This window comes from Giraffa tippelskirchi, chromosome 11, assembly GCF_054371585.1.
Source record: "Giraffa tippelskirchi isolate mGirTip1 chromosome 11, T2T-mGirTip1v1.2.pri, whole genome shotgun sequence".
Classification (NCBI taxonomy): domain Eukaryota; kingdom Metazoa; phylum Chordata; class Mammalia; order Artiodactyla; family Giraffidae; genus Giraffa; species Giraffa tippelskirchi.
In genome coordinates, this window is record NC_137285.1 from 130,889,971 (window position 1) to 130,910,022 (window position 20,052).

General features: G+C 40.3%; 1 long non-coding RNA gene across 1 annotated transcript in view; it reads right to left on the reverse strand.

Annotated features, from left to right (window-relative positions):
• Nucleotides 1–5,108: 5,108 nt before the first annotated feature.
• LOC145526857 (uncharacterized) overlaps nt 5,109–20,052 on the reverse strand; it is a 62,266-nt gene continuing 47,322 nt past the window's right edge. The window contains exons 3-6 of the long non-coding RNA XR_014069242.1: nt 9,631–9,762; nt 9,371–9,430; nt 7,393–7,563; nt 5,109–7,099 (exon numbers count right to left, since the gene is read on the reverse strand). This is a non-coding gene — a long non-coding RNA (uncharacterized LOC145526857). The remainder of the gene's footprint in view (nt 7,100–7,392; nt 7,564–9,370; nt 9,431–9,630; nt 9,763–20,052) is intronic.

Here is a 20,052-nt window from a genome sequence, read left to right on the forward strand (position 1 = left end):
CTCAGTGGTAAAGAATCTGCCTGCCAATGTAGGAGATGCAAGAAACATGGTTTAGATTCCTGAGTTAGGAAGATCCCCTCAAGGAGGAAATGGCAACCCACTCTGGTATTCTTGCCTGAAAAATTCCATGAACAGAGGAGCCTGGCAGGCTACAGTCCATGGATTGCAGAGAGTCGAACACAACTGAACACACACATACACACACCTATATATAAGTGACGTTATATATTACTTGTATTTGACTCGCTTCATCTAATAAGATATTGTTGTTGCAAATGGCAATGGTTCAGTAAAAATCCCTTACTTGACTCTGTTCTTCTTAAGCTGCATCCTAGGGACTTCTCTGGTGGTCCAGTTGTTAGGACTCCATGTTTCCACTGCAGAGGTACCATCAGGAAGCTAAGGTACTGCAAGCCAAAAGAAAGGAAAATAATTCACTTATTTTTACAGGCAAATATCTAACTATGTATGTCAACTAAATCTTCTCTAGTCTCTACTTTCAAATAACTTCTAGTCTGGTAGTATAAGAGAATGCTGAGGAGAATACTCAGTATCCACAGAGAGAGAAAGATATCTTTAATATACAGAAAAGTGAATACACAAAAAATGCATTCAATCATGCATAAATAATAACTATTTATTACACAGAAATATATAAATAATACATAAATACATAAGATGCATACTCAATAAATAAATACATAAAAATTAGTCATAGAAATACAGACAGAATGTATTTTATGTGCATAAACACATTAAAATAATTCTAAATTAGATGTATAATAAAATATTCAAACATATAATACATATATTAATACATAAATATATATTTAACATGTAAAATAAAATAATTATAAGTAAAACACCTACATATTATAATTTTATTTTGAAAGTGAAAAATCACACAGTCTTGTCCAACTCATTGTGACCCCATGGACTATAGTCCATGGAATTCTCCAGGCCAGAATACTAGAGTGGGTAGACTTTCCCTTCTCCAGGGGATCTTCGCAACCTAGGGATTGAACCCAGATCTCCCACATTGCAGGCAGATTCTTTACCAGCTGAGCCACCAGGGAAACCCAAGAATACTGGAGTGGGTAGCCTATCCCTTGTCCAGCAGATCTTCCCAACTCAAGAATTGAACCAGGGTCTCCTGCATTGCAGGCTGATTCTTTACCAACTGAACTATCAGGGTAGATGTATATATGTAAATCATATGTTCAATGTCTGTAAGGGAAGCTCTATTACACGTATGTATGAGCATCAGGTGTGAGTGGGCTTCCCTGGTGGCTCAGATGGTAAAGAATCTCCCTGCAGTGTGGGAGACCTGGGTTCGACCCCTGGGTTGGGAAGATCCCCTGGAGAAGGGAATGGCTACCCACTCCTGTATTCTTGCCTGGAGAGCAAAGAGTCCAATATGACTGAGAGACTTCCACTTCATTTTAGGTGTGTGTATGTATAATGAAATACTTAAATTCTGTAAGGAAATAAGATAAATCCTGTGATGTAGAGGATAACTGATATTATCACACCTCCCAGAACTCATGACCTGATGCTGATGCAGCATTCAAATTTCTGCTTTCAAATCACTCAGCCTATTATGCACTATTTCATTGCACTGTTCTTTTTTTTATTTCTATAATAAAGATAACAACCAGCTCATCAACACCTGGTGAGCAGAACATTTTACCACCAGAGAGAATCTATTGTGAAAAGATAACCAGTTTCTCTGAGCTGAAACGACACTAAAAAAAAAAAAAAAAAAGAACACAGCAAAAAAAAGAAAGAAAAAATAGACAATGTGGTATCGAAAAAGAAAAACTTCACATTCTTTGCTGCAGTTTTAGAAAATGGGATATAACAACCTCTTTTGGTTGGACATCTGTGTATGTCTCAATGTTTTTATAGAAAATGGTCATATAATTTCTAGCCTCAGAAGAGAACTGACATGGCCAGCAGCCAGCAGTTTTTAGTGGCCTCTGAGGAGGAGGAAAGGCTGATATGAATTACAGCTTTGAAGTTATCTGTATACTCACCAGCATTATTCATCAAAATAAAAGCCAGAATGTTATATTGGAATCAGAAGGAGCCAGAAACAGACAAAACACTTGATCTCACAATATTTTGCTGCTCCTCAAGAAATAACAAGTGAAATTGTCAAGCACATACTTAGCTGCCTAGATGAAGCCCCGCACTGAGGGTTGGGAAGACAGTGATAGGGACTTCCCTGGTGGTTCAGCAGTTAAGACCCCACACTTCCAATGCGGGAGGCCTGGGTTCCATTCCTGGTCAGGGAACTTGATCCCACATGCCACAACTAAGACCCTGTACAGCCAAATAAATAAATAAATAAAAATAAACAAAAAAATGACAACTACCTAGTATCTTAAAAAATGAAAAAAGAACACTCAAATGGTTTCCCCATCACTGACTAGCTGGTGATTCTGGGCAAGTTCTTTCACCTCTCTGAACCATAATTTCCATGTTAGACAATAATCATAAAGCATTTTATATGATCGCTAAGAAGTGTTTAAAAAGTGAGAATTAGTGTCTGTCCCAGAGAAAGGACTCACCTCATCCAACACCCTTATTTTGCTATTGGGCCAAATTGGACCTAAGTTCTTTGAAAACAATGATGTGGTCCTTATTCTTGAAGAGACTGTAATCTAGCTGAAAAAAACAAATGAAAAGAAATAACAGACAAAGCAATTTTTCATAAGACCCATTCAAGGAAAAATATAAGCCATTTCTCAGTGAGTTTCACTGAGCTGTGTAAACAGCAAGTGTTCCAAGACTGAAGTCACCCTTGATAAATATTGATCTACTTGTTAAAAAATGATTGGGAAGTTTCAACTAAGGGTGGAGCATCAGGAGAGAGCCCACCAGGTGGACAGGGCATTTCAGCAAATATGAAGGCAGAGAAACATACTTTAAAAAAGACCCCTTTCTTATAAAATTAATGTTTGACTAATTTCATGTTCCACAACGGAAACAGTCTTTTCCATCTCAGGCCTAATGCAGGGGAGTTCAGTAACAAGAACGACCTCCCTGGTATTCAAGTTCCATCCCTGGCCTGTGAACTTAGGATCCCACATGCCACATGGTGTGGCCAAAAAAAGAAAAAAGAGAAAATACTCATTTGGAAACTAGATGAAGGGTCTAACCAAACAAGTAAAAGTACAAATGACTAGTATATAGTTTTAAATTTTCAATCTTAATAGAAAACAAATGCAAACAAGTGAAAAATCACATTTAGCCTTTCAATTCTTAAATATCACAGAAGGGAAGAAGGAGGAAGAGGAGAAGGAGTGATGGGGGAAGTAGAGGAGAAGGAGGAGAAAAAAGAGCTAGTGTTGGTGCAAATATGGGATCATAGCTACTCACATGCATTTCTGGTTGGCATGAATTGTCAGTGTTTCTGGAAGTCAGTTTGATATTATATAATATAAAAGTTTTAATTGTCCAAATAATTTAGTCCAACAATTCTTAAGAAATTCATCTTAAAAAACAGTCTGGATACACAGAAATATGTAGCTAAAAGAGTATTCATGGCAGTCCTCAGGTAATAGTGACTCACTGTAAAACTTCACATATCTTACTATGAAGGACTGATTAAATAATTTATGCCATATCTGTTCATGGGAATTCTGAGAAGTTTTTAAACATTATGTTGTATATGCGTAAGTCATGTCACGCTATGGAAACTAAAATACTTTTGAAATATAAGCTTTTCAAAATACATGTATCAATGTGTACAGAGAGAGCAATTATTATTTTGGTAGTGGTCATTGTTTGGCGATGTTATTTGGGCTTTTAGTTTGTACGTTTGTCTTCTGAGTTTTCTGCAACGAACAAATATCCCTTGTGTAATGAGATAAAAAAAAGAAGTAAGAAAATGAAAAACAGAAGCAAATAAGGAAATATTCAGTAGTAACGGGAGCACTTCTTCAGGGTCTGTGTAAGGTATGAACATATGGAGGAAAAGACAGTGGAACAAGAGAAACTAAAAAGGAAGTGGATCAGGTTTAGCTAAATTCGACCTTGGCTCATGTCTGATATATAGCTTACTCAACGCCTATTGACGTCAACAGTTTGACATAGCTTATTAATCAGTGCTGATTAATGAGCATCTTGACAACCAGACTGATTTGGACAAAGTATTATAATAAACTTCATTATTAGTGGTGATATATAAGGTCATCACAAGGTCAGAATTTGCCTGGAAGGAATTTGACTTTTTCATTGTAAATGATTCTGAGAAGAGGTATCACCAGTGGGCATGAAACAGTGATTGACAGCAACCCTGTATATAAATGGAACATTTTTAGGGCTATTCAAGGCAGATGGCTAATTTTATGTTATGGGAAAGTCTTGCTCTGTAGCTCCTGAGAAGAACCACATCTTGCAGCAAACGTAAGTTACTTTCCCTGTTGAATTTCCCTTCTGCTACCACAAAACCTTCAATAACATCTTTAAATTAAACTACAGTTTTGCTTTAGTTGTGCCGTGAGGCATTAACGAGCGCTATGCACTGTATCAGGATACAGAGGTGACCTGAGGCAGTGTGAACTGCATCCATTAGACGAAAAGAAAGTAGATGAAGTGTCAGAATTCTCCATCAGGGTGACAAGCCACACCCAGGACAAATTTGTGCATCAGAAAGCATCTCTGGGTTTCCGAAAGAGACTGTCTGCATAGTCAAATTGTTATTTTGCATTCAGTTAATGTAAAATACAAAAGGTGAGTTAAGATCCTAGGAGTTTGATTATTCAAGGTCTTCTACAATCAGTGATACCTGGAAAACTCAGACTCAGCTCCATGTCACATGGCACAGCCCTCTTCCCAAACATGCATCAAGTGACCCTAACTCAAGGGGTATCATTAGTCACTGATGCACAATAATCATGGGTAGGACTTAACATTGAAATTTTGCCAGGTCTCACCATGTAAATACATATATGAAATCACATTTAAATGTAATTACTGAAATCATGCCAGCCCACTGATTACCTACACAATGGAGGACTCCAACACCTTCTTCAATCTTCCATCATTTCTAAAAGCAAATAGAAGAGTCACTCATAATCATTAACCTCTGTACCATATGCTTTTTTTGGTTTGTTGGTTAAGGATTTTTTTTTTTTTAATGTGGACCATTTTTAAAGTCATTATTGAATTTGTTACAATATTGTTTCTGTTTTCTGTTTTGGTTTTTTGGCCACAAGGTATGTGAAATCTTAGTTCCCAGACCAGGAATCAAACCCTCACCCCCTGCACCGGAGGGTGATGTCTTAACCATGTAACCACCAGGGAAGTCCCACATACCATGTGTTTACAGTTCCTTGATGCTAACACTTTTGCCAGTATCTGTTCCCGCATGACACTGGGATCATGAATTCATTCATCAAATATTTGTTAGACACCTCCTCTAGGACGTTTTCTGTTCAAGCCACTGTATAACAGTGAGCAAAACAAGAGGTTATTGTTCTCATGGATCTTACATGGCAGGAGATAGGCAATAAATCAGTAGGCAAATCGATACTCAATATGCTGTGTGTGTGTTAGTTGCTTGGTCGTGTCCGACTCTTTGCGGCTGTAGCCCACCAGGCTCCTCTGTCCACGAAATTCTCCAGGCAAGAATACTAGAGTGGGTTGCCATGCCCTTCTCCAGGGGATCTTCCCAGCCCAGAGATTGAACTCAGGTCTCCTGCGTTGGCAGGCAGATTTTTTGCTGATGGAGCCACCAAGGAACCCCATTCCATATGCTAAATGGTGATAAATGCAAAGAGGATAAATAAATCAGAGAAAGGATATGCTGTGTGATAGAGGTGAGGGCTGCTTTTTAAATGAGAATGTTTTTGTGCTGAGACTTGTTTGCGGCAGTGAAGGAGCAAGTGGATCATTCATAATAATGGCATCAGTGAGGATGCATGGAGCTTGTGAACTATTACTGTGGTCTCCCTGGAGGTCATGTGCCGACTAGCAAGAGGTCATGTCAAGGAGACAATTATCTATATGCTCAAAAGCTATGCGAAATTGCTTCAGTTGTGTCTGACTCTGTGACGCTACGGACTGTAGCCCACCAGACTCCTCTGTCCGTGAGATTCTCTAAGCAAGAATACTGGAATAGGTTGCCACGCCTTTCTCCAGGGATCTTCCCCATCCAGGGATCGAACCTCAGTCTCCTGCACTGCAGGCAGATTCTTTACCGCTGAGCCACCTGGGAAGACCACCCCTCCTCCCCCCGCAAAAAAAAATAGCTATCTACTACTTTAAAAAGTCCCATTTCCATCTCTCCCCCTACTCCAGCAGTATCACTAAAGAGAGACAACTCCTATTGTATTCCATGCCAAAGAGGGGGAAATGCTCCTTTTTCACTCTCTGTATTGAAATTCATCACCAGAGGCATAGAAGAGGCATTGCTTTAATTCAGAACATCAGATCCCCACTCCAGGCAAACTACAGCTTCTCTCACTAGGATTGAATCTTGAATCAAGAGGTCAAATTAAGAATCAGCACCATGTAATCTGGCCCATCCCTTCCTCCCCAGACTCTCTGGCGCCCTTATACAACCCCAAAGCCCTTCTGCTCTGCAAAATGACTTGTACAACTCATATTTTGCTCAGAACTTTACCTCTAGAATGCAACTCGGTGTTAAGGTAGATGATAAGTGCCCCAAATCAAATTTGAAGCAATAAACGACTCAACTCCATCAAGGCAGCAGCCATGCCCGGATGTGTATGAATGCCAGTCGCTGGCACAGCCTAGGCTCAGAGTCTTATTTCTCCATAAATCCTGGAAAAATTCATCTCTGTTTGTGGATGAGAGAAAGCTAATAGGAAACTGAAGCGCTAACATTTTCATAAAGCATTTCTCGAGTTCTGTTGTCAAAGAAGTTGGGCTTCAGAGACAATAAATCGAGTCTTAAATCCTGGCTTTTCCCGTGTGTCTGCCCTGAGACAAGTTTCTGCACTTACCCATCCATTCATTTCTTAGGCACTCGTTGAGCACAGAGCACCTTTGAGCCGTGTGCAGGCACAAAGTGTGCGATGATGAATCCGGCAGCAAAAGGATTCTCTTGTCAAAAAAAACTCATTTTCTAGTGGGACAGACAAAAACAAGTATGTAATTAATTATTTAGTGCATGTGATCCTTAGTTTCATTATCTACAAAAATTAAGCATAACCTCGGCTTTGCTAGAGTATTACAATGATTAAACAGTTAAAATACATAAAAGATCTGGGAGAATATCTGACTCATAAGGTACTCAATAAGTGTTGAAAGTAGCACAAGGCAAGAGAGAATGCATTGCCTAACGGAGTAGGTCTCAACACTAATAGTATATCCGTATCCCCTGCAGGGCTTCTTAAACAGATGGTTGGGTCCCAGTACCAGAAGTTCAGATACAGTAGGTCCGGGGTGGTGCTTAAGAATTTGCAGGTCTAGAAGTTGCCAGGTGATGCTGATGCTGTTGGTCCAGGAACCACATTTGAGACGCATTGGCCGATGGATTCATTCATATCATTACTTCCGATCTCATTCCCAAGCCATTCTTTGTGGTGTCTGTGGACACGAGCAAATAATTTTACTTAGTTTCTGATCTCACCTAACTAAACAGGATAATAACAGATTTCACAGGACTGTTTTCACTGGTATAGTTTGGCATAATAGAGGAGCAATAAATGAAAGTTCTCTCTCTTACATTTTAGTCTGTCTTCATTTTTTCTGAGCTCTGAAATTATTATTTAAGGCCTCTCAGAGCTTTCTAATTTTTAGGAAAGTAATTTTTTAAGATTTTCTTTTCTTTTTAGCAGAAAGTGCCTCAAGAGAAAGGATCATTATTTTCTTCGTCATTCACCTAACAGAGTGCCTGGAATTTCCAATAAGTAGAAAGTTGAAATACTTTTTTATAGCTGTCATCTTGTGATAATTTATAATGGAGCATAATCTGCAAAAGTACTGAATTCCTATGTTGTACTCCTGAAACTAATCCCATATTATGAGTCAATTATACTTCAATTTTAAAAAGCTGGGATAAGGACTTCCCTGGTAGTCCAGTGGTTAAGACTCTGTGCTTCCAATGCAGAGAGCATGGGTTTGATCCCTGGTTGGGGAGCTAAGATCCCACATGATAGAATAATTTTGCTCTTTTTCAAGCATAACTCACATATCATTCGATGCTGATTAATCAGAAATTCCCTCTTTTTAGCATTTGAGTAGTTCAAAAATTATTATGTAATAATCTGTCACTAATATGAATTTTGAAACTACTACCACCACATGGTGAAGAAAGTCCTTTGTGAGAAAGCAGAGTTATGTGCTATTAAACATTCTATATGTTATAAATTAAAGGACAAAAGCTGATAATACTGCTCAGTATGTACGAATTGCATGAATAATAATTGTGATTATTGGTTAGTTCAAATATATCCATAGGAAAATGGTTCCTTATGCTTATTTATATTCTACAAATGTGAAATGACAATCATTCTAATAGGAAATATTCTATTTGAGAGGGATATATAAAGTGCAAAGGCATCAAGAAATGAACATGACACATTTCATCACAAAAGAAGATACCTATTTATTTACCATAATGCATTAATATTAAGTATGACCTGCAGAAACAGTGAAATAAATGTTTTATACTTGCAAAAAAAATTATTATGTAAACTTCCTAGAAGATGATATTGATCTTTCTTCTTGCCCTATGGCCAGTGCTCATAGGAATACTGTTCACAATTAGTTCTCCGCACATCTGACTGCCGTATCATCTTGCCCACGTCTTCTCTGTGGCCCATTCTGGGTCATCTAGTGCTTCTCTGGCTCTCAGGACCAACTTCATGCATATGTTACCTCTAGCCACACAGAGCCTCATGCTTCCTCTGCGCTTGACTTAATTCTTATTGTCACTATCTTTCCCTTCTTTGTAATTTTAGAACAAGGGATCCCGAATTTTATTTTGTACTGGGTTCCTCAAATTACGTAGCTGATCCTGCTGGCACTAAAGCTAGGATTCCAGAGAGATGAAGATGCTGTATTGACAATCAAAAAAAAAATCTTCCTTTCAATATCTGACAGATCAATGATAGATTTCTTAATCACCATGTAACCTTGGTAAAACATTTCAATTCATTGAGCCTGAATAATCTTATCTATAAAACCTCATCTAAACTGGATACTCTCTTATGTTCAAGTTCTAAAATACTATAAATCTGTTGATTTCTAAATACAGAAAACTTTACAACTTAAAAAAAAGGAACCCCTGCTTTAGGGAAACACACTTTCTAAATCTATTGAATCTATTTAAGAAGAAAAACAGATGGTGAATGTATCTTAAGATGCTGTTATTTCTCATATAACTACATACCTTGCATTTCCATGTTATTTCCTGGGGACAGTCAATCCGAAAAGCTTTCTATATCTTAGCCTGAAAAATGACACATCAACGACATGCTGAGCCATCTAATTACCAGGAATGCAGGGCCCATTAAACTGTGAGCATGCATATGCACACCTAATTATGTTTATGCCTACTTATAAATCAGCAAAGTGAAAGCATATGCATGCTGAAAATTACCCATCATTAACTTTCCTAATTGCACCCAAATAAAGAGGGAAATAATTTACTTTAGAAGATGTTTTCATCCTTTGGGCAAAGCCGACACTCATCTTGTTTAGGTTTTGAAAAATTGTCTTCTTGCTCATAAATGGAAATCAATTCTTTGGATACCAAAATACAACATAGCTCTTCCCTGGATGCTGAGCGAGAAAAAATGAGAAGATTCAGATGTGAATGTCAGAAGACTAGAGCATGGATCTAGGAAACAAACAGCACTGGGAGGCAGTACAAGGCGAATGAAAACAATTCCATCATTCCTACGAAGAGTGCAGTGCAGATGGTGACAGGCCAACCACAGATAGAATAAGAAGCAACAATGAAGGACAGATCCTCAGGGAAAAGGGGGCATTAAATTCAGATGTCAACAGAAGACTCAATTTCATGACAGTAATTGAGATCAATTGGAGCACTGTCTGCTCTTCGCACTCACAATTTCCCTTGTAGTTTCTCTGAACAATTATTGTTCTATTACTGGCAGGATTAAGATAAGACAGACAGGAACTATGCATGCTTAATTAGGCTCCCATATGTGGTTTACTGCTGCCCTTAGAGACAAGAAGCAGAAAGGAAGGTGTGGGGGGAGGAAGTGGGGAGTAGGCGGGGAGAATGGGGCTTTTGATGTTCATAATAATAGGAAACCATTCTGGTGCTAATTCAGAGGTACAGAGTCCTGAATAAGCAATCAGAGGTTCCGCCTCCTGGTAATTCTCTACTTGGCACTCTGCATGCATTATTTCACTTAGTCTTCACAACAACACTGCCAGAGGCTTCTATTATTGGCCCCATTGTACAGATGAAAAAGATGAGGATAAGGAAATCAACTAAGATGACCCAATGACTAATTGGTGGGGTAAAGATTTGAATTCCCACTCTTTCTGACACTCCAAAGCCCTTGTTTCCAGCTATATCGCCACCCAACTCAAAGGAGTCCAAATTTCTAGGTTTAATTATTTTCCTTTTGCCAAAGATTCAGATGGACCTTTATTATCTTCACTATATTAGCAATAAAATAAAACAACCAAGTGAATGGCTCTTTTTAAAATGCTACTTGCATCATATGACTTGACTCACTTCTGTTGACCTAGGCTAGGGCGATGTCTTCATTTGAGCCTACCTTTGAAAACCGTCTTCTAGTGTTTTCCAGATCATGAATCCAGCCTTCCCTAAGGAAGAAGCTAAAAAAATTCTGATTTAGACTCTACTCTGAAGATTCACTTGTGCAAGATTCTTATGGAGAACTAAACAACCGCAAAGAGTCAGACACAACTGAAGCGACTTCGTAGTCACAGTAAACAATCAAAGGAAGCCCCGTGTCTGGGGCATTGAAGTTCAGGAAGGCACGATGTTGGATGAGTCCAATTCTTTATGGATGGCAACGGCCATGCTTCTGCTGTCCAATCTTGGAAATCTCAGGCACCTGAATGGACACTGATTTTGACTCTGGGATTCAATATGTGTCTCTCTTACTTCCTGGAATTTCTGAAAAAGATCTAATGCTCTTTAATAATTCCTTTTTCTGATTCCACTAACCAGAAAGGATACAATTGTTTGCAATGAACAACTCTCACTTTGACACCTACATAAGTAAATATGAATTGTTTTCTTTGTTGTCCATAGTCTTCCTCACAAAAAGGCTCCATTTATGCCCCTTACTACTCTCTTGTCTCTACCAGTGTTATAGTGAGGCTTGCAGTGTTTCTGCTACTTAGAAAGCCTAGACACTGTACTAGGCTTACTACATCTGAATCCAGCAAATGCACAGTTTCAAGGACTACCCACCATCCCATGCTTCTCATTATTTAAGACATGGATATCTAGACTAAGCTGCTGTGTGTGCATGCTAAGTCACTTCAGTTGTGTTCGACTCCTTGTGACCCCACAGACTGTAGCCCTCTGTTCGTGGGATTCTCCAGGCAAGAATACTGGAGTGGGTTGTCATGTCCTCCTCCATGGGATTTTCCAGACCCAGGTATCAAACCTACATCTTTAAAGTCTCCTGCACTGGCAAGCAGTTTCTTTACCAGTAGAGCCATCTGGGAAATCCAGACTAGGCTCCTACCTGAGGGCAAATGTCTGGATTTGTTAATCATCTAGTCACCAATAAAGCCTGTGTAAAGAGAAAACACAGGACAAGTTCATATCGAAAATTACTATATCCCTGGGAGGAAACACATGTATACTTGTGGCTGATTGATGTTGTTATACAGCAGAAACCAACACAATATCATAAAGTAATTATCCTCCAATTAAAATTTTTTTTAAAAAATTCTGTATTTCTGAGAAATAGATTTTGCATCCCTGCTTGCTTTCCTACATTTGTGCCCTAGAAGGGACTAAGTCCCTGAAAATCTAAGAGTTGCACTGATCTTTATATCTTCTTCCTCTCTGTCAATTTTGTCCATTTTTGATACATAATGTGCGACCCACTCCATCACCCAAGCCAGAACTTTTCAGAATCACCTCTGATTCTGGCTCTACTTTTAATCCTTAAATCCAATCTTGCTAATTGCACCTCCTTCGTATTTTTAAAACACTTCCTATGTTCATCTATTCATGCCCTATAGCAGCAGCCTCCTGCTAGTTTTCTTGCTCCCAATTTCTCTGTGTTTTTTTTTTTCCTTTCTGTTCTACATAAGTATCAGTGGGCTTCCCAGGTGGCACTAATGGTAAAGAATCCGCCTGCCAATGATGGAGATGCAAGAGACACAAGAGACGCGGATTCAATCCCTGGGTTGGGAAGATCCTCTGGAGAAAGAAATGGCAACCACCTCCAGTATACTTGCCTGGAGAATTCCGTGGACATAGGAACCTGGCAGGCTACAATTCATGGGATCACAAAAGAGTCAGACACAATTGAGCATAGATGTATGAGTGACTTTTCCAGAGCACATATATGACCATGTCTTTCCACGACTGAAAACTCTTTTCATTTCACACAGAATCAAATCTAAACTTGCCAGCATTGAATACAGGACCCCTGTAATCTGTTTTAGAAAAGGCAGAGGAACCAGAGATCAAATTGCCAACATCCACTGGATCATGGAAAAAGCAAGAGAGTTCCAGAAAAACATCTATTTCTGCTTTATTGACTATGCCAAAGCCTTTGACTGTGTGGATCACAATAAACTGTGGAAAATTCTGAAAGAGATGGGAATACCAGACCACCTGATCTGCCTCTTGAGAAACCTGTATGCAGGTCAGGAAGCAACAGTTAGAACTGGACATGGAACAACAAACTGGTTCCAAATAGGAAAAGGAGTACGTCAAGGCTGTATATTGTCACCCTGCTTATTTAACTTATATGCAGAGCACATAATGAGAAAAGTTGGGCTGGATGAAGCACAAGCTGGAATCAAGATTGCCGGGAGAAATATCAATAACCTCAGATATGCAGATGACACCACCCTTATGGCAGAAAGTGAAGAAGAACTAAAGAGCCTCTTGATGAAGGTGAAGGAGGAGAGTGAAAAAGTTGGCAAAAGTTGGCTTAGAGCTCAACGTTCAGAAAACTAAGATCATGGCATCTGGTCCCATCATTTCATGGGAGATAGACGGGGAAACAGTGGAAACAGTGGCTGACTTTATTTTTCTGGGCTCCAACATCACTGCTGATGGTGATGGCAGCCATGAAATTAAAAGACACTTACTCCTTGGAAGGAAGGTTATGGCCAACCTAGATAGCATATTTAAAAGCAGAGACATTACTTTGCCAACAAAAGTCCATCTAGTCAAGGCTATGGTTTTTCCAGTGGTCATGTATGGATGTGAGAGTTGGACAGTGAAGAAAGCTGAGCGCTGCAGAATTGATGCTTTTGAACTGTGGTGTTGGAGAAGACTCTTGAGAGTCCCTTGGACTGCAAAGAGATCCAATCAATCCATCCTAAAGGAGATCAATCCTGGGTGTTCATTGGAAGGACTGATGTTGAAGCTGAAACTCCAATACTTTGGCCACCTCATGTGAAGAGTTGACTCATTGGAAAATACCCTAATGCTGGCTAGGATTGGGGGCAGGAGGAGAAGGGGACGACAGAGGATGAGATGGTTGGATGGCATCACCGACTCGATGGACAAGGGTTTGGGTAGACTCCAGGAGCTGGTGATGGACAGAGAGGCCTGGCGTGCTGCAATTCATGGGGTCGCAAAGAGTCAGACACGACTGAGCCACTGAACTGAACTGAACTGTAATCTGTAGCAGCCTGGCCCTCCCCCTTCATCTCTTGCCCTCCCCCCCACACACAAGGAGACTCAGCCCATGATGAACCATGGAACCACATGCAGGTCTCCAAACAATCTTGCTTTCTAGACATTCCAGGCTTTTGCCATGGTATCCTTTTTTACTACACATTCTATATGGTGTGGCTCAAAAATCTCAACTGTAAGAATTCTTTGCTAACACTCAGACTAATCTGAGGTCTTCTTCTTGGCACTCACTCTCCTGAAGCATCTTATTCGTTCCTTATTCTCTCTCTGCATTTATGTTGCTGTGTTGATCTGTTTGTGGCTCTGTCTCCCCAGAGAGTCTCTGCCCCTCCTTTTCCCCACTGCCTAGAGGAAGAGATTGGCTTTGGTCAGTGACAGATGCTTGTCAGTTTATATAAATTGCATTCTCCCATCTGACTTCCATAATTTTCTTGGGTCTTATGAATTCCTCAAGAAACCTTGTCTTGCTCCTTATCGAATTCACCTGTGTTTAACAGTGGATGTGACACATAATATTATAATGATGATGATTAATTATTAGCGACTATTTATGGGATGTACTATATGACACAACATCTTTTAATACCCACCACAACACTATCGTTGTATTAACACCTCTATCACTTTGTAGATGAGGAAAATGAAGTATGGAAGAATTAAAGAAAATTGTCCAGTATCACAGAGCTTAGATACAGCAGACTCCACAGTTAAACTTCATTCTGTTTGATTCTCTGACTCTCCTCTACTTGGTGCCCCTTCCCACAAAGACCTCAGGTCCATGTTCTAGGTCACAAGACCCAAGAATGCCTGCCCGTAGGGCCCAGTGTCTGCACGTCTTTTCAGGATTTATTCTTCTAAAAGTGGACCCCACCAATGGTAAGGTGGCTATTTGTATTAAAGTTTAAATAGGGCTTTAATAGGAGGGCTGGAGGATCCCCACACATGCAGAGAAGGTTCCTTACATGGTGGGGTGGAGTGTGGTGGAACTGGGGTGGGAAGGAAAGGTGAAGTATAGTTGAATAACACCAAGGTATTTGATAATTATAAGTCTGAACCTGATCTTTGATGATGCTGTAAAACTACATTTGTGGAAGTGGGAGGCAAAACATATTTTATTAATTGTTTTTAGTTTATTGACAACTTTTAAATATTTAGACCTATGGCATACTGGCTTTTCTCTGTACTCATGCTCCTAACCTTGTAAATTAGGTCTTTCAAAGATAATGTTATTTTTAATTTTTTAAAACATATGTTGGCTATGCCAAGTGGCATGAGAGATCTTAGTTCCCAATCAGGGATCAAACTCATACCCCCTACAGTGAAGGTGCAGAGTCTTAACCACTGGACCATCAAGTCCAACAGAGCAATAAAGCATTCACATCAGCTCATTCATAATAACACTTTTACAGTAGCTTCTTCTCCAAGTGTCACAGGTGAGCAAAAGAGATCAACAGGTTAATTCTTTCAGATCATTTGGAATCATATTTGTGTCCACCATGTAAACTTCCAATCTGTATTTTATGCTTCCACAGATATCTAACCTGGTATATTTAGGGAGAAAGCCAGCCCTATGGAGTGGCATGCCTCTCTGTCCAAGGCTATATCCAAATAAAATTCCTAAATCACATTGAGCTTCACTGTTTAACCCTGAGAAAGCCTACCCTTTGTGTAGCATTCCCCTAGGTATTACTCCTTCCAGCCTTCAGCAACAGCTTAGCCGGGGTACAATGCTACCAATGCAATCTCTGTAATAATCATCAGGCCCCAAGGAAAAAAGGTATTTTCTTTTTCCTGTTTGATACAGTACTCAGCTAATAATAATTTTCTAAAACTGTTCAGTGAAAAAAGAAAGTGGAGATTGCTGTTAATATTATGAGTGTCATAATATTATCAGTGAACATTGTTGAATGTCAGGAAATGAAGAACGATTTCTCATCTGATGAAATGACAGTCAGTATCTATTACTATTTTTCCTTAAAGTAACATGCTGTTAGTTGCTCAGTCATGTTCAACTCTTGTGACACCATGGACTTTAGCCCACCAGGCTCCTCTGTCCATGGGATTCTCCAGGCAAGAAAACTGGAGTGGATTACTACTTCCTTCTGCAGGGGATCTTCCTGACCTAGGGATCGAAACACAGTCTCCTGCATGGCAGGCAGATTCTTTAGCATCTGAGCCACCAGGGAAGCCCTAAACACCGTGAGTAACTCATTGTTCTTAACTGCTAATGCATGTTCATAATATCCTGGATAAGAGGTTTACCTGAAATAAAATTCAGTCTTAGAAGGGGCTCACAATTTCTGCAGGGAAGCCTGTGCCCAGGAGAATTGTGGAATACCACACTGAGGTGATTGACCAACCACAGCCGGAATTCATGAAGAGGCCCTGGGTGCCCAGCACTAGACCTCAGAGTACCCTCTCTTTTGCAGGTGAACATATGTACCACCTCCTCCATTAGTTTTTAAAAGTCCTGTGTAAATAAAATCAATGTTCCTGCTAGCTTTCTTTTTTTTTTAATTTATTTATGTTTGGCTGTGCTGGTCTCTGTTGCTGCCTGAGGCCTTTCTCTAGTTGTGGAAAGCAGGGGCTGCTCGCTAGTTGCAGTGGGCTTCTCATTGCGGTGGCTTCTCTTGTTGCAAAGCATGGACTGTAGGGCATGTGTGCTCAGCAGTTGTGGTGCAAGGCTTAGCTGCCCCGCAGCATATGGAATCTTCCTGGACCAGGATTTGAACCCGTGTACCCTGAATTTGCAGGTGGATTCTTAACCAGTGGACCACCAGGGAAGTCCTCCTGTTGACTTTCATTCTTATTTCAGGGCATCAACATCAGTACCATGAATTTTGTTGTGTTTTCTCAGTACTTGGATGAGTGGTCCCAGACTCAGAGAGTTAAAGCAACTTACCCAAGGTCACAACAACTCACATCTGCAAATGCTCAGTTCTGTGCTCTGGAATACATTGCTTTCTATTAGATATTAAATAATATGAATACCTGGTATATCATGTTAAATATACGTCTCTGATTCTACCACTCTATTTTCTTTTCAGACTCTTTACTTACTTATTGATTCAGGCTATAGACTGAATATTTGTGTCCCCTCCATCTGAACTTGTTGAAGCTTAATTCTCAGTATGGGGCCTTTGGGAGGGAATTAGGGTCCCACGGGCAAAGCCTTTATGAATGAGATTAGTGCCCTTATGAAAGAAGCTCAAGAGAGCAACTTGCCCCTCTGCCATGTGTGGACCCAGCAAAAAGATGGCTACTTAAGAATTTCAGCAGACACCAAATCTGCCAACACCTTGATCTTGGACTTCCCAGTCTACAGCACTTTTAGAAATAAATTCCAGCTGTTTATAAGCTACCTACTCTATGGCAATTTATTAAAGCAGCCAAAACAGGTGAAGACAATCCACACATAAATGTTTTTGCACAAATAAAATAATAATTTAAATAAATCTTAGTCATTCAGTGAAGCAACATTCATTTCTAATTTATTGAATTTGTGTTCCATTTAATCTTTTTCATGAACACAAATTGTTGTACATCAGTCTTAGAGTTTAAGTGAGACTTAATTCTCATGTGCATCACAGGATTGTATGCTTTGATTTCCTGAAGTTAAGAAACATAGTTAAAGAAGGGGAAAAAGTTGTACAACCGTAGCTCTTAAATTTTTTAGAGCACAGACTCATTTGAGAATCTTGTGAAAGCTATAATTCTTGTCTCAGAAAGAAACAGATACACATACATGCAGCTGTTTGCATACAATTTTCTAGGGCTGATGTAAACAAAATCTGAAAGAGGAATCCCTAGATGTCCAAGATTCCTGATTTAAAACTTTGCCTTTACATGTTTCTGGAAGCTTTATATATTCTATATTCTGATAAAGAATAATAATATTCTATACTATTAAAATAATATTCTATATTCTGATACAGAATATTACAAGGAAGAAAGTGAGTGGAGAAGAAAGTTTAGCCCCAAGAAATAAGAATTTAGACATAAGGGAAATCATAGGAAGGAGAAGAGAGAATAGGAGTACAGGTAGATGAGAATTTTGAGATAAAATTGCAAAAATGGCCAAAGTGATCCTTAAGATCTCATTAATCTGATATTTAATTATTTACTGTGTGTCCCAGTCATTGAAGCTCCTAGCATGTACCCTCAAATCTCCAGTCGAATTTTCCTGAACATGCCTGCCTCATATGAGATAAATTTGTGGGAAAAGTGCTCAAGAAATTGATGCTGTTTTAGGCTTTGGAGTTAATGACAAAGCAGAAACAGAGGAACAGATGCAGGAGGCAGAAGCCAGAAACCAGAGCCAGAACAGATAAGGAGAAATATATTTCTTCTGGATGTGAAGAAATCTTGGAATGTTCGATTTTCCCTAGGGTATACAATTGGCTCTGGAGCCAATTTTATCCCGACTCTAAGTGGGTATGTAACCTCAGCTGATATCTCAGTTACATTAATATTTTATTCTTGCTGAAGAATCCTATGGATAGAGGAGCAGCTACTGTCCACAGGGTCGCAAAGAGTCAGACAGGACTAAAGCAACATAGCACGCACCCACACCGCTTTGGGAGCCCTTCATCTAGAACAGCAAAGTCAATCCTAACTGTAAAAGGGTTGGAAACCTCCTTGGCTTCTGTGTTCCCAGCCCTGACAGTGTTCTGAGCCCACCCACCTGCACCGGATATTCCAGAGAGCCTCAGCACATCCCCACCTCACTTGTGCCCCAAGGGGAGTAACTGTGAGGTGCCACAGCCTGGCATAGCCCCCAGCACGTCTCCATGACCCCCTCCACCTCTGCTCACACCAGCCGCAGCAGTGGTGCCCAGACTCAACCAAATCCTTTGAGTGTGTCCAAAGAAACTGTGCATGTTGGACGGCAGCATGTGACAGTTGTGAAGAGCAGACTTTGGCCTAGGACAGGACCCCAGCTGCACCTTATGGTAGCAACTAGGGCTGGCAGGGGGCCATTGTGAACTGCTGCAAGTTCTCCTTTGGGTTGATACAAAAACATCTCTGTTTCAGGCTTGCCTGAAACATCCTGAAGGAACCTGAAGGCAAAGATTTAGTGGCGATGCTCAAACCTGTGATGGGCAGTGGAGGTTGTGATTAAGAAGAAGAATTTCAAGAGGCCAAGTCTCACTCACCACACTTAGGTGAGCTGTGAAGACCACCAGCCCCAGGGAGCCTCAGGAGCGAAAGAAGGAAAGGGATGCAAACAGCAGTGTGCAAGCTGTACTAGAAGTTCATGCCCTGTGCACGCACGGCTCACTGGGCCAACGGGACTTTATGCAGTGGAAGATGGAGATGGGCAAACTGCCCCAGTGGTCTTTCAACAGGTGCAGTTAACACAGCTACCCAGCACCTCCATGGCCTCACAAATTAACCGAGAAACTGAAGCTTTATAAGGCTACTAAGGAACTTACCTGGTGCTGCAGTGGTTAGGAATCCTCCTTGCAATGTGGGGCATGTGGGTTAGATCTTTAGTGGAGAAACTGAGATCTCACATGCTGTGGAACAGCTAAGCCCATGATCACAGCCACTGAAGCCTGCATGACACAATGAAAGATCCTGCGTGCCACAACTAAGACCCAATGCAGCCCAATAAATAAATATTTAAAATGCAACCAAGAGTCTTCTGGGAGACAAGAGGAGAGGTCTGCTGACCCCGACTGCCAGCGTTGCCACTCTGTCCACAACTGGGAGAAACTACAGAGGTGGAACTGCTATGTTTTTCCTGTTTTTCCCTCCTCTCTGCCCTTCTCCATCTTTTCCTCCCTCTTTGTTGGGGGAAGGAGAGGATTCGGATAAATGCAAGTGAAAATGGCATTTATCTATCTAGTCAAAGTTTCCAATAGCAAAGTCAGGCACCATTGCTTGCCCTTGACAGAGACCCATATGCAGACAGAGAAGTGGGAAGGCTTTATAATGAAAAAAAAAGCAAAAGAGGGAGAGAGAGAGAGAAGGCTTCAGGTCTGCCTGATTGGAGGTTGTTGGCATGGAGAAGGTGGAATTATGCTAACCAGATAATGGGGATTCTCCTGTGATTGTCCCAAAGCAAATTTGGCTTTCTCTGGTTGGTGTTGAGTTTGAAGGGGATGAGGAGATGAGGTCAAAAAATAGAATTAAATTTTGACAATAGAAATGGGATAGGAGTTGCCCATGTGGGAGCAAGGACTGGAGTGCCCCTGTCACCTCTCTCACCACCAGAGAAGTCATCT